This window comes from Halichoeres trimaculatus, unplaced genomic scaffold, assembly GCF_033239565.1.
Source record: "Halichoeres trimaculatus isolate MK-OKI-2021-1 unplaced genomic scaffold, fHalTri1.1 fHalTri1_scaffold_2, whole genome shotgun sequence".
NCBI classification, from domain to species: domain Eukaryota; kingdom Metazoa; phylum Chordata; class Actinopteri; order Labriformes; family Labridae; genus Halichoeres; species Halichoeres trimaculatus.
This window is the reverse complement of record NW_027437180.1, coordinates 20,322,145-20,335,484: the sequence shown is the minus strand read 5'-3', so window position 1 is coordinate 20,335,484 and position 13,340 is coordinate 20,322,145. Positions and strand designations below refer to the sequence as shown.

Below are 13,340 nucleotides of genomic sequence, written 5' to 3'. Positions count from 1 at the left end.
TGCACTTACAGCCTTTTGGTTGTTGTTGCTTTGGTTACAATCTCCATGGCCACCCACAGATTAACAACTTTCTAAAGTCAAACAACCACGCACAATGCACTCCATCACCTCCAGAAATACCATATGATCCTGCCAGCACCCTTGGCATGACTCCATCACCTCATGACATGCACACACGCACACACACACACACACACACACACACACACACACACACACAAATCCTGCCTACTGCTTTGCAACACTTTGTTGAACTCACAAACAAAGCTGATAAAAACACAGGGAAAAAAAAAACAACATGTACCAACATATTGATTTCTGAAGAGCCTGGTTTGTTAAATGTTGTACCACACTTTCTCTCCTCCCTCTTCCTTATGACACCGTTGACCTCATCAATAGTTCCTTCCTTGCTTCACTTTAGCTTTTGGTTCCTTATGTCCATCTGACTTTATTTTAGCCTCCCCATGTCTTTCCCCCTTCTATTCTATATCCCGAAGTTTATCCTTGCCCCCCCTCAAGCTTTCATCCATCCTCGTTCCTTTTCTCTCCTCTGAAACATCCTCTCATTTTTACTCAATTCACACCAGCTCCTCTGACAGTGTAACGCAGGGATGGGAACCTGAGGTTGTGCACCTGCTGTGGTTCTGTTGCAGGTGTACAAGAGGGAAATACAGTCAGGTCACGGATTACGATGGTAATGCTCTGTTTAATCATCCGAGGAGGCATAAATTGCTTTTCTTCTTTGTCCAATAAGGACTCCACCTGACAGCCTTTGAACACACACACACACACACACACACACACACACACACACACACACACACACACACACACACACACACACACACACACACACACACACACACACACACACACACATATGCAGAGGTGGGCATGTTTGATTCAAAATGTAACTTTTTTTTTAACCTGTCAAAAAAACGCTGATTTTGATAACTGTTAATAAGCAATTCTGTTCAAAATGACAAAACGTGGTGTGGTGTGTGCGCCAAGAATGATTTAAGTGTTATTCAACACAACTGATCACCTGTCAGCGAGACCTGCTGCAATAAGGTTACAACTAAAGGGTGAAATGCATCAAACCTAACTCAGAATCTGGGGATCACCACCCAGCTCTAGACCCTAAAGTAAACATAATTAATGACAACTGAGAGACCTTACACAAGTGGAACGTTTCTTAATAGAGTACCGGGGAAAGCTGAGCTGAGCTAAAAAATGCAACACAGCAGCAAAGCAGCATGCCATCTCTCGAGAGCTTTGGACAGTGACCTTTTAATGTTGCTTCTTCCTTATTGTGTAGAATACTTGTAAGGGTGCTAAAAAAGATGTTATTCATTTATACTATGACATATTACGACTGCGGGAGTTAGTTAAGCTTTAAATGTTGGAAACAGTTCAGGTCAAGAAGCCAACTAAATTTTTTCAACCATGGTTGAAGATCAGAAAGGAAAGATGGAATTTGTTCATCTCTTTTTTTGTTGTGTTTTATGTTGTTCTGTCTTATTAACAGGGCTGGGACAATATCCTATTCTCGTGGTTTGATGCTATTGGGATTTTTGGGGTGCCAATTCGATTCAAACTGCAATTCTTTGGTATTTACGATTTTTACTTTGCTTTTTTAACATCAGATCATAGGAAAAAGTTAAATGATGATGATGTCTACAGACTATATCAGGAGCCATATTTCCCGTGAGTCAGAGAGAAACATTTCACCCTCTGCTGGAGAAAAGTGGTAACTTTTTCCCAATCCACTTTATAAACAAAGACTGAAATAAACAATTTGAATCTGAAGAAAAAAAAAACAATTCTTTGACAAAGAACCCCAATTTTGATATTGTCAAACAAAAAATTCCCTGTGTATTGATTTTCAATTTTTTCTCCCACCCTTAATTATCAACATGTTGTTTTGTTGCGAAAGGTCAATAACACCAGTATTTCCATAGCATTTCCATGTGTTTTCCTACATTAGTTATGTTTTTATAACAATAAATGAGTGCATAATAATCCGGATAATTGGGGAGTGGTGTTCATCACCCAGACTATAACTGGACCATCAAAATCTGTTATAGACTGTGTGTCATTTCATTTCACTCTTCATCTGAGGCACTTTTTCAACTCCAGCAACACTTTTGTCACTGTATTAATTCTGTGACTTGAAATAGACATGCAGATATTATTTTAACCAACTGTTTGTATCGTTTTTTTTGGTTAACTAAGCTTTAACTCCTTAAGTTACCAAATAAGGTCTTTGACAGTCCACATCAACATCATGCTTTTCCTTGCAGAAGGCATTTTAGCATGTAAGGACAATTCAGGACAGAAATACTTCAGTAACTGTTGAGGCAGTGTTTGCACGTTTGTTGCCTTTGCTCTGCTGTGTCAGTGGTTATGTCTGCACTTCATAAAGCATGTGTCAGAGTATGTCTGCAGGTGAAGTGTGTGCAGTTTTCTGCAGCTCTTGACTCCGTATGCTTTATCTTTTGCAAAATCGTTTAACTTCTTCTAACCTTGCGCTACACATAAAAAAGGCGCAGCTATTGCTCACACAGAAAACACACTCTCTGTGTCTTTCTGCGCACCCCAGCGGTTTTATTGTAAGACTAAGAGCAACAGCTACATTTCAGTCCCCTACTCTCTTTCTCTCTCTTTCTGCCTCCCCTCTCTCCCACACAAAAGTAAAACAGTGGTGTGCACTACTCACGAAGCAGTCAGCCTACTCAACATTTATTTTAGCCCTCTCTCTTTCTCTCAGAGAAAAAAGAGACAGTGCCTCTATGTGTGGTTGTGTTTGTCCTGCCTTGTGTCTTTTCAGCGCAGGGAAGTGGCTCTTAAACTCCGTCCAAACTGTGATCATTGGCTCGTCTGTGCCTGATGGATAAGGGAAGAACTCAGTCATTTGTCACAGTAGAGCTGGTGCAAGCATTTGCGTTTACGCTACAACACTTCATTCCACTCCACTTAGTATTAGCTCAGGCTTGGCCCCAAACACCGTGATGAGTAATTGTTGTTGGCTGTGACACTGTGAGCATCCAGCAAGGTCAATGGGACACACTACACTCTGTTAGTGTAACTTTATCTATGCAGAAGCTTGAGGGCTGGTTTTGTCTGATGTGACAAAATTAAGGAGGGACTGACAGAGCAGCAGAGGTGGATTAAAGGGGGGTGTGCAAAATTGGATTAAAAAAAAACCCCTCAGAAATAGAAATTGAAAATCAAGCAGGTCCCTAATCAACTAAAGCTCAGCCTTTTTCTGTGGTGAAAGCCACGGGCAGAAATTAGATCCTATTTTAGATAAAGACCTGCCAGATACACAGGAACACAAAGTGCTTATCCTCAACAGGAGAAGTATAACCACACAGCTAAATGTTCACTTCTACCTGTAATATGAGCTGAAATTGAGAAGTTAAAGTTTAGGTGATGCATTTGGATATTAAATTAAGCTGTGAAGTAACATAAATGCTATTTTAAGGCATCAGAGGATTTTTTCAGAGAGGAAAACTTCTATGTAGTTTTAATGAACATAGATTAGATGTGAGGGTTGTTATCGATGCAGGGAAGGAACTAAAACTCTTTGGCTGCACCTTCAAGTCTGTTGTTGTTCACTGCTTTGGAGTCGAACGTGCGGTTAACTCTAATTAACCGCACTTTAATTAGAGTTAACTCCAATTAGCTCTAATTAGCTTTTCAACCAGCAGCAAGTGGCTTTCTTCAAATTACTTTGACAAACTCATTGCAACTTAACTAGACGCTACAGAGCACATAGACAAAAGTAGAGACTAGCAGAGTATCATGGGGGACCATTCAGCAACTAAAGGCACGGATATTTAATTTTACAGATTGATGGTGACAAAAAGCAGAGTCCAAAAAACAGGAAGAGTATCCAACTCTAACTGATTCTGAGACTGAGCACACCAAGCTGGGTGTTAGCTGTCAGATATGTCTCTTGAGACAAACTCTTTGACTCTTTAAGACCAACTTACACCAAGTGCACTATGCAAGGTCATGGCTGAATATTGACAGTGCTTATTTCCTAATATCAAAAGTTATTGATGACACAACTTGGATAATGTGCTAACCACAGTTTTTTTTTTTTTTTTTTTTTTTTTTAAACGGTGAATCTTGTTTGAGTTCATTGAAGAGCCTTTCCCCTCATTTATGACATGTGTTGGGTTGTAACAAGGGGCTCTTCCCACCACGCAGGTGCTGATTGTTCTCAGTCTAAGTAAGGCTGTCAGCTCTAAGCTGTCAGTGCCATTCAGTCCTATATGAGTTTGGAAATTCTCTCCAAGTCAATAAATATGCTGCTTTATAATTATGGCTTTGGTTCCAGATATGTCAAAAGCCCCGTTTCCACCAAGCAGTCTGGTTCAGATCAGTACGGTTTGGTACACGTTGGCTCGGTCTTGTTTGTGTTTCCACAGCCAACCGTGTCCTCTTGTGGTAGGCGGTAAATGCCCGCTCTACCAAGACGAACCGAACCGGACCAGACTGCTTGGTGGAAAGGCAGCTGAAGACCTCTCTTGAAAGCATCTATTTGATTTGGAGATTAGCTTCATTGTGACTTTGCATACAACTCTATGAGTTTACATATTTAGCTATCAGTTCTTAGTTTTCTTTGTGTTTATATTGTTTATAAATACTAAATATACTTCAGTTGTACAGGAGAGTGCATAAGAGAAACAGTCTTCTCAGTTCTTGCTCATTTTTGAGATATGACTCTGTATTGTTGGATAAAATTATCATAAACGATTCTTTAAGTGACTGAAAGCAGTAGAGATGATTAAGTTTCAGACTTGTCATTATGTTGGTCAAAAAACAGTAATTGAAACTAAATGTTGCCAAAAGCTTAGAAATAAGGTGCTAACCACGTGAACAGTGGAACGTGTGATCATTTTTTTCTGTGATGTGTGGACATGTAGTCCTGTGAATCTTCTGTCCAGGAAGTGGGCCATCCACTTGGAAAATCACTCTTTCATTTCATGTCAAGGAGAGGGAAGAAACTGAATCCTAATCTTCACCTCCTTATTGCCAAACTAACGAGCAGAGGGTTTAGAAAGCTCATTAAGGTGGAGTCATCTCCAGTCTAATTGTATCAGAAGATTGCTCCCAGGCCTGGCTGAACCCAAGGGTTGTGCGGCTCCATTTAGAGGGCAGCTTTTCACTGGGCACAGGAGATACAGCAACACTCGATACCTTCTCTGGAATAGACTCGTGTGTATCTTAAGTGAGAGGGAACAGAAGAATCCAATAGTAAGCTCTGCATGGCCAATCAGTTTTTTTTAAAAAGTGGGAATGTTTTTTCACACTTGGTTGTTGACAACTGTTGGAAGCTTTAGTCTCTGCTGTTCCTATGATAGATTTCATTCTGATTGTAACATAATTGAGCCATATCTTCAAATTTCTTGTTGTACAGTCACAGTTATTACAATCACTTAAACTCTAGTCAACATGATCAAACAGACATGTAATTATTCCCCAACAACTTTGCCTTCATATGCTTTACTGTTACCATCAAAGTTGAATTCTGTGAAGATTAAGTCAGTGTGGTCAAAAAGTTACATTTTGGACATGATGGGGCACCAACAAAACCTGGTTTTGGTTCTTTCCGGTAATGATAATGCTAACACCGGATAGCTAGCCAATCACAGCCCATTACTACTTGATTGGATGGGACTCAGGGAATATTATGACAACTCCATTACTCTAATTTTAACTTTGTTGTGTCTATTGGGAAAGGTTTAATTACAATTCACAAGTAATCAGTGAACACCATGTAGCACAACACATAACTTCTTAATAACAGAGAAAAACACCTTTGGGGATTTGTGGAGCTGTTAATTAAATCAGGTTTTGTCAGTGATGTGATCATTACAGTCAGAGCTTTGGCCGAGTCAGCCGAGCAGAATTTTAGCCAGTTTCCAAAAACTAAAAGGAAAATAGGAAGCAAATACAGCTGAGGAGTTTTTAAGTCAGCTACCATGTCTCAGATCTATGTTTCTGTGAAACTTGCAAAGTCAACTTAATGCCTTCATGTGAAACAATTTTGCATATACCAATAAACGCCTCAATAAAGTTTTCAGACCAGTTTAAAAAATTGCAAGAATTTACATTTTGCACTGCTGGATTTCAAAAAGGTTCCAAGTAGAGTTTCAAAATGCAAAACAAAGAAAAGGGAGTGAGACAGTAAATCAGTACGCAGTTTGTTGCAAACAATTAAAATGAAATAGGCTGTTCATCAGCTGATCCTAAGTTTAAGACCGTAGCTCAAAAAACCCTGATACCCCCTAAAACAGAAATTCAAGTTATAACAAAGGACTCCATAAAGAGGAGCTCCACTGTGCTTATTGATCACTACAAAAATTCATTAGCGCATACTTGATAAGAGTGATTCCAGGAGGCTAGTGAGAATCTTGCTCCAAGTGAAGATAACCTAACAGAAGGCATCTACTGTTTGGAACTGACATCTTTTTCTGCAAACTTCCCTCTCCATCCATCCCCGAGTGTTCTCAGTTGGATTTAGATCAGGGGAATTTGAAGGATGGTCCAAAAGAGTGAGGTTATTCTTCACAAAAAAGTCCTTTGTCAGGCGGGTACCTCAGTCACGAGGGAGGCCCCCTGCAACATCTCCATAGAGCCAGCCTCTGTTTGATGCCCATGCACAACCTGAAGCTCCATTAGTCCATTAAAGGACACAGTACCCCACATCATGATGGCCTCCACTGTTCGTCATAGAAAACATCTGAAGTAACATTTCCTCATCATGCTAGTAATGTTTGAAGCCATCTGGGCTGCCAAGGTTAAATTTTCAGACACTGTAGAGTGGATATTGGGCTACAGTTGGCACCAGTGACGGCCTTAATTTGGGTTGAGGATGGTCTTGTGTCTTGATGACAGTCAACCAATCCTCCGGCTCAGCGCTGGTGAACTCTTTTTGGGGTCTTCCACTTGACTTTTTGCTCTGCAACTCTCAGGGTCGTGGAAGAAAAAATTACAAAAGACTGTCTAGTGTGTCCCTTACCATTATATAGGGGGAGCGGCTCACCCCCACCAATGGTGGCACCTGCCCCTCCTGGAAAGTACTGGGTACCGATTCACGTAAAATCGAAAGGTACCATGTTTAGGTACCTTAATGCACCCTTGTCACTGTGAGGGAGAGGAAGACTGGACATAACCATGGCATTGCAATGTTATATATTATAGAATGAATACACTAAATTGAAAAAAAAAAGAGATTTTATTATGAAAAAAAAAAAAAAATTACCACGCAAACACAAAAAAGTACTGTAAAGTGGTACAGATGAGTACCGGTTTCGCGCACTGGTACTGTATCATTTAACATGTGAAAGGTACCTATCCTTAAAAGCACCACAAAAAAGCATCTCCCAGAGCCTTCTCTGTGAAAATGCAAAACTTGCTCTTTTTGCATTCTGAAACAACATAGAACTTTCTTGAGATACAACAACTTGAAATGTAAATTACAGTTCAATTGGTCTAAGAATTTGATAAGGTGTGAACAGGGTGGGACAGAAAGATTTACTCATCGTATATCTCTATTTTGTTTGCATAGCTTTTGTCCTAGAAACTAAAACATTTTGGACAGTCTCTCTTAAAAGGCATAGCTTTTGATGTACCTGAATTCATTTGTTTACTCTAGGGCTGCACGATTATCGCAATCGCAATCGCAATGTCAGCACATGCAATTATGTAATCGCAAAAGAGGTTATCGCAATCGCAATCGCAATGTCAGCAATGTAATTCAGATTTTTCTCCATGATAACCAAGCAAGTCTGTAGACTCATCATGACACAACTTATTTCAGTAAATCGCAAGCACAATCGCAATCGCAATATTGTCCACCTAATCGCAAATCGCACCTTTTCCCCAAATCGTGCAGCACTAGTTTACTCCTAATGATTGTCGAGTATGGCATCAAAGGGTAAGCGCGACCAGATTGTGGCCTTCAAGGAGGCTGGACTGACAATACAAATCATGAGAAAGGTGAATGTTTGTCATAAGACTGTCTACAATATCATGAAATGATACAAGGAGACTGGCAATACCACCAGCAAGCCAACCCCTGGAAGAAAACGTTCCGTCCAGACCTAAAGGGTTGTTGAGATGGTGAGGAAGAGAATCCAAAGGAATCCTCGCAGGAGCATGAGTGCAACAGCAAAGGAAGTGAACATCTCAAGAACTTCACTGAGAAGAATCATCAAACAGGATCTCAGACTGAAAGCACTAAAAATGCAACACAGACAACTGATTTCAGACGCTTCTCAGAAAAAACATCTTGACAGGGGGAAAATGATGCTGCAGGAGATCCAGAGTGCCGCAGTCAAAGTCCTGGTTAGGTCTGATGAGAAGATCTTCACCGTTCAGGCAGTGATCACTTCCCAGAAGTGGTTTATGCACATAGTGCACAGCACCTATCCAAAGGCTGCAGAACTCACTTTGGTTGTCAGAAGCCAGCTAGAGTCATGGTGTGGGCTGCTGTTGCATCTGATGCTCAAAGTCTCTTTTGGTCTTCATTCAGGAGGGTGTTAAAGTGAACAGCCAGGTGTACCTTCAAATGCTTGAAGAAAAAGTGTTGCCTTGGTGTACTAATGTGTTTGGAGACCAGTTTGTCTTCAAGCAAAATGGAGCACCAGCTCACACATCCACTGTCACACAGGCCCGGTGCAAGCAGCACTTTCCTGGCTTCTGGGACAAGAACATGTGGCCTCCGTCAAGCTCAGACATCAATCCAATGGACTTTGCGATCTGGTCTATCCTGGAGAGGGAGGTCTCAAGAGTATCCCACAGCAGTGTCACCGCTTTGAAGACAGCTCTGATGAAGTCATGGTCAAAACTTGATGCAGAGACAGCACGGAGCTCATGCCAGGCAGTGCCTCATCTCATCTCCAGGCTATGATAAAGGCAAAGGGTGGCCATACTGAGAGGTAAATCTTTTTGGTGACAGAGAATGAAGTACAGAAACTGTGTTCAATGTTTGTTATGTTTGTCTGCAAGCATTTTTGGATAGCGCGGAAAAAACGATGGGTACATCTTTCTGGCCCACCCTGTAAGTATTTTTATCTGTAGTGATAATTGCACAACAACTTTTACAGTTCTTTACAGTCATGGCAAATTCTTAAATGCCTTTGTTATTAACTCATAATCCAGTTTTGATCTTTTTCACCCTTCTCGACATCTAATTAGATGAAATGAAAATAAACACACACAGAGAACTATATTTGACTCAAAAATGACACTTATTTTTTTTTAGCTGCTTTACCCTTCAGCCCGCAGTGGTTTACGTCTCACACCTGTTTGATCAGAGGCTTAAGATAAAAAACCAAGGGTTTCAGAGATGACAGAAGAGCAGATGACTAAATGACTGAAAAAAAATAAAACAGACCAAAAATAAGGCGAGTTAAATTAAAGAAAAAAAGATGTTGATCAATTTAGTTAAGAGGATGGAGGGAGGGTTAAAGGAGATAAACCGCAAGGGAATTTCTTTGTCACGTTATGGTTGGTGTTAGTGTCGTAGATAGTATCTTATCGCCTCCAACACATTTTCTCATCATCTGTGAGTTACAGCCAACAGAGGGTCAACACTATAAAACAGCTTTGTCTGAATAATGTCTTAAAAATAGCAAAACTGATTTAAAGTGTGTGCATGCACGTGTGTGCATGCACGTGTGTGCGTGTGTATGTGTGTGTGTGTGTGTGTGTGTGTGTGTGTGTGTGCGTGTGTGTGTATGAGAGAGTACTTAGGATCAAAGTAATCTCAGTAGATTTCTAATCTAACAGTCTCTCTCTCTCCAGTCAATAATCTGCCTGTTTGAAACACATAAACAGCATATGCACTCATCCCACCCACACACACACACACACACACACACACACACACACACACACACACACACACACACACACACACACACACACACACACACAAAAAAATGTACTTGCACATTTTGTTGCACATGTAGTCTTTCATCTGCACATAAACATACATAAAAAGTATAATCACAAAGATAAAAGATTTGAAACCATCTCTGAGACTTTTTTTCCTTGGTGTCTCTGAGGTAAAACAGTAAAATTTGGTTTCGACACATCAAGAAAAAGAAGCTGGTAGAGCCTCAAAATGGGAGACCTGAAGAAGAAGAGAACTGTTGCTGTGTCAAGGACCAAAATAGCATCATTTCTAGTTGCTCTCCTAGCCAACATTTCTGATGTGCCATGAAAATCAGGTGACAGAGCCTAACAAGCAGAGAGGGTCTGATTAGAGAATAGGTCAGCGTGGTCAAAATGGATCAAATGTGGGACTTTGACTCAGGAGCTAATTTTCTGAGAAAGTTTTTGTCAGTGTTGACCTTTTGAGTTTTGCATTTTACATAACATACATTGCATAATAAAAACACTATTTTTGAGTCCTGTTTTGAGCTCTCCCTGGACTTAAATGTCTGATTCTGGTTCCTGGACCAAAATAGAAACAAGAACTGGTACTGCATCACTCCTAACAGCAGGTTGGATATTGCCCCCATGATGTGATGTGTCACCTGATTGAACTACAAAGGACACCTGACTTCATCCTTTCCTGTAAGAGATAGATAGATAGATAGATAGATAGATAGATAGATAGATAGATAGATAGATAGATAGATAGATAGATAGATAGATTAAAATTTGGGGTAACGCAACTCAACCTTTACACAGTACTTATATAAGCTAGCCTGCAAGCAGTCAGTTAGTATGTGGAGTTTTTTTCTGTTACTGGTTATGTAAGCACACCTGGCTCTATGTGCAGTCATTACAGGGTTAGGCCTGCCCTTGACCTGGTTTTCTTTGTGCAGTGTTTTTTTTCAGTGTTTAACATGCAGCATACAACTCTTCATGTTTTCATCATCTGAAGAAGACGTGTACAGCTTGCCAGGACGCATCCTAGCCATCATATGTTCGTATTTTCATAGTCAACGGCATGTTTGTCTCTGGTTGGCTGACAGCTACAACACACACACTAACCATTCAGATCACATGAAGGGTGGCCATAGTCTTTGTTGCATCACTCATCTGTTTTTGAAGCTAAGTTTTGAAGCCTATCATTGCTGGATGCCATAGTCGAAGAGCTAACCTCAACCTAAATTTGAAGTTAGTGTGAGGCAAAGAGGCAGAGTTAAGTCAGGCTTTGAGGCTTTTCGCTGAAAGCTATGGAGTGCCTGCCTCTAACTCAGGTCAGCTCCCCACTCATTTTATCTCTGATGGGAGGGATTAAGACTCAAGTGAACAACACAAATAGGGGATGCAAGGGTCAAATTTAAGGGTTTTGGATCCACTCCCAGTACCCCTAACTGTGCACAAGTCCTATCCATCATAAATCAAAACAGATAAGTTGTTGATACAATGAATTAAGTAGTTCTTTGTGGAAACATTAGTCTTTAACCCCAGAAGGGTCCCCAGAGGTTTCTGCTTCATACAGTTTTTTCCTGATTACTAAACCTTAAAAAAGCGAAGGGTCTATCATTTGTGAACTTACTCTCCTTTGAACAATATTAGAAGTTATTTCTTCCGCTTTTCTTTCACACATTTTATTTAGTTGTTAATTTACCGTTGACCGTTATCACTCACATTAGTTTGCTCTGAAACCACGTGGAAAACAGCGGCGATCTACCCGCCCTCTGAAGCCCTGCACCTCTGTTTGACTTGCACTTTTCTTATTCCTCCTCCTCCTCTTCCTCCCCCTCTTCACCTCCCTCCCACAGCTTCCACCGCTCTTCGTTCTTTTTTTGGTCTAATTGTGCCTCTCCAGATACTCCAACTCTCCTTTAGTTTTACCATCTCTGGTGATCACTCTTCTTAAGTTCCTGTAGAGCACCCTCCATTTCTACATTCTTGTAATGACCAATCTTTTTTTTTTAATTCATTCTTTTTTGTTGTCATTCTTTCATTTTCTTTCTAAAAGTCTTGGTATTTCTTTATTTTCAAATTGTACTCTGTACTCATACCTTTTCCTTTTTTCTTGCTTAGTTTCTTATTTCCCCCCTTCTTTTATTTAGTCTTCCTCCTGCACTTCCTTGGTTCTTCCTTCCTGACCCTTTTCCCTCCTTCCTTTGTCTCCTTCATTCTAATTTTTATTCTTCCTTCTCTTCCTTACTGTCTTCTTATTTATCCTTTACGTTCTCCTTATTCATCCTGACCTCTCCTCTTTTCATTGCCCTCCACCTTTTATTCTTCGCTCTTCTCCTTCTTGCTACACTTATATTCCCTGCCCTCGTTTCTTCCCTCTTTCGGTCCTTCCCTTTATTTCTCCTCCTTCTTTCTATCCTTCCCTTTGTTTCTTCTCCTGGCTTTCTCTTTCCTGCACACCTCTTCCTTCCATTCGCCCCTTCTCCATCCTTCCCTTCCTTATTTTCCTTTGTTCCTTTGTTCCTTCCTTTCTTTTTTCCTTCCTTCCTTCCTTCCTTCCTTGCCGTCTTCCTTCCTCACTCTGTTCTTTTCCTGTTTCCTCCAGTTTCATTATCTTACTTTTTGGTTTACTCTCATTCCCTTTCTGATTCTTTAATTGTATTCTTGCCTCTTTTCTTTCTTTTACTGATTCATTCGTCCTCTCTGTGTCACAGTTGATATAGATAACTTGGTCACTAAAAGAGCCAAGTGTATTAGTTGTGTTTTAATCTATTTAAAATTAAAGTCATTGCACAGCAAAAGTCTAAAGTTAGATTACCGTGGCTCTGTGTCGTCATTTCACCCCCCCACCTTTTTTTTGGTGTGTGTGTGGGGGGGCTGGAGGTGGGGTATTACGTTCTGTATCTTATCTTTGTGTCATAAGTGTCTCCATTGATTTTGGAGAAGTCTCTTTTCAAAGGGACAGGGGTCTGTTAAACATCAGTAATGACTCTTCTGAGTTCTACTTTAAATGCAAATTCAGCCCTGGCAGGCTTTTATTCTCCTCAGGCTGTACCACTTTGCAAAGTCCTCAAACATGCTTTCACTTTATCTCTTACACACTCTCACACACACTTAAACAGTGTATTAAACGTAGCCCTTCTGAAGGCAGCACAGTACATAGTATTACACAGAAGTTTTGCAAACTTTTGTCAAAACTGCCAGTCAGGTACACAGCAAGTCAAGCGAAAACTGATCATTTGAGTCACTGAAGTCTTTTTTCAAGTAAAATTCTGACAATGTCCTGTGCACATTTCTACAGTGAATGTCAAACTTTTTCAACACGTCTCAAAATCCAAACAGAACAAATTGGTTGACGATTAAGACAAACGTTGATTTCAGCAAGTACATGGTCCACATGATCTTGAAAGTGCTTTTACTCAACTATCATTGCA

At 40.4% G+C, this 13,340-nt stretch overlaps 2 protein-coding genes across 2 annotated transcripts in view; one reads left to right on the top strand and one right to left on the bottom strand.

Moving 5' to 3' along the window:
- ncf4 (neutrophil cytosolic factor 4) overlaps window positions 1–13,340 on the top strand; it is a 42,905-nt gene that overhangs the window by 15,196 nt on the left and 14,369 nt on the right. The gene's annotated exons all lie outside the window — the stretch shown is intronic.
- pvalb7 (parvalbumin 7) overlaps window positions 1–13,340 on the bottom strand; it is a 40,951-nt gene that overhangs the window by 27,066 nt on the left and 545 nt on the right. The gene's annotated exons all lie outside the window — the stretch shown is intronic.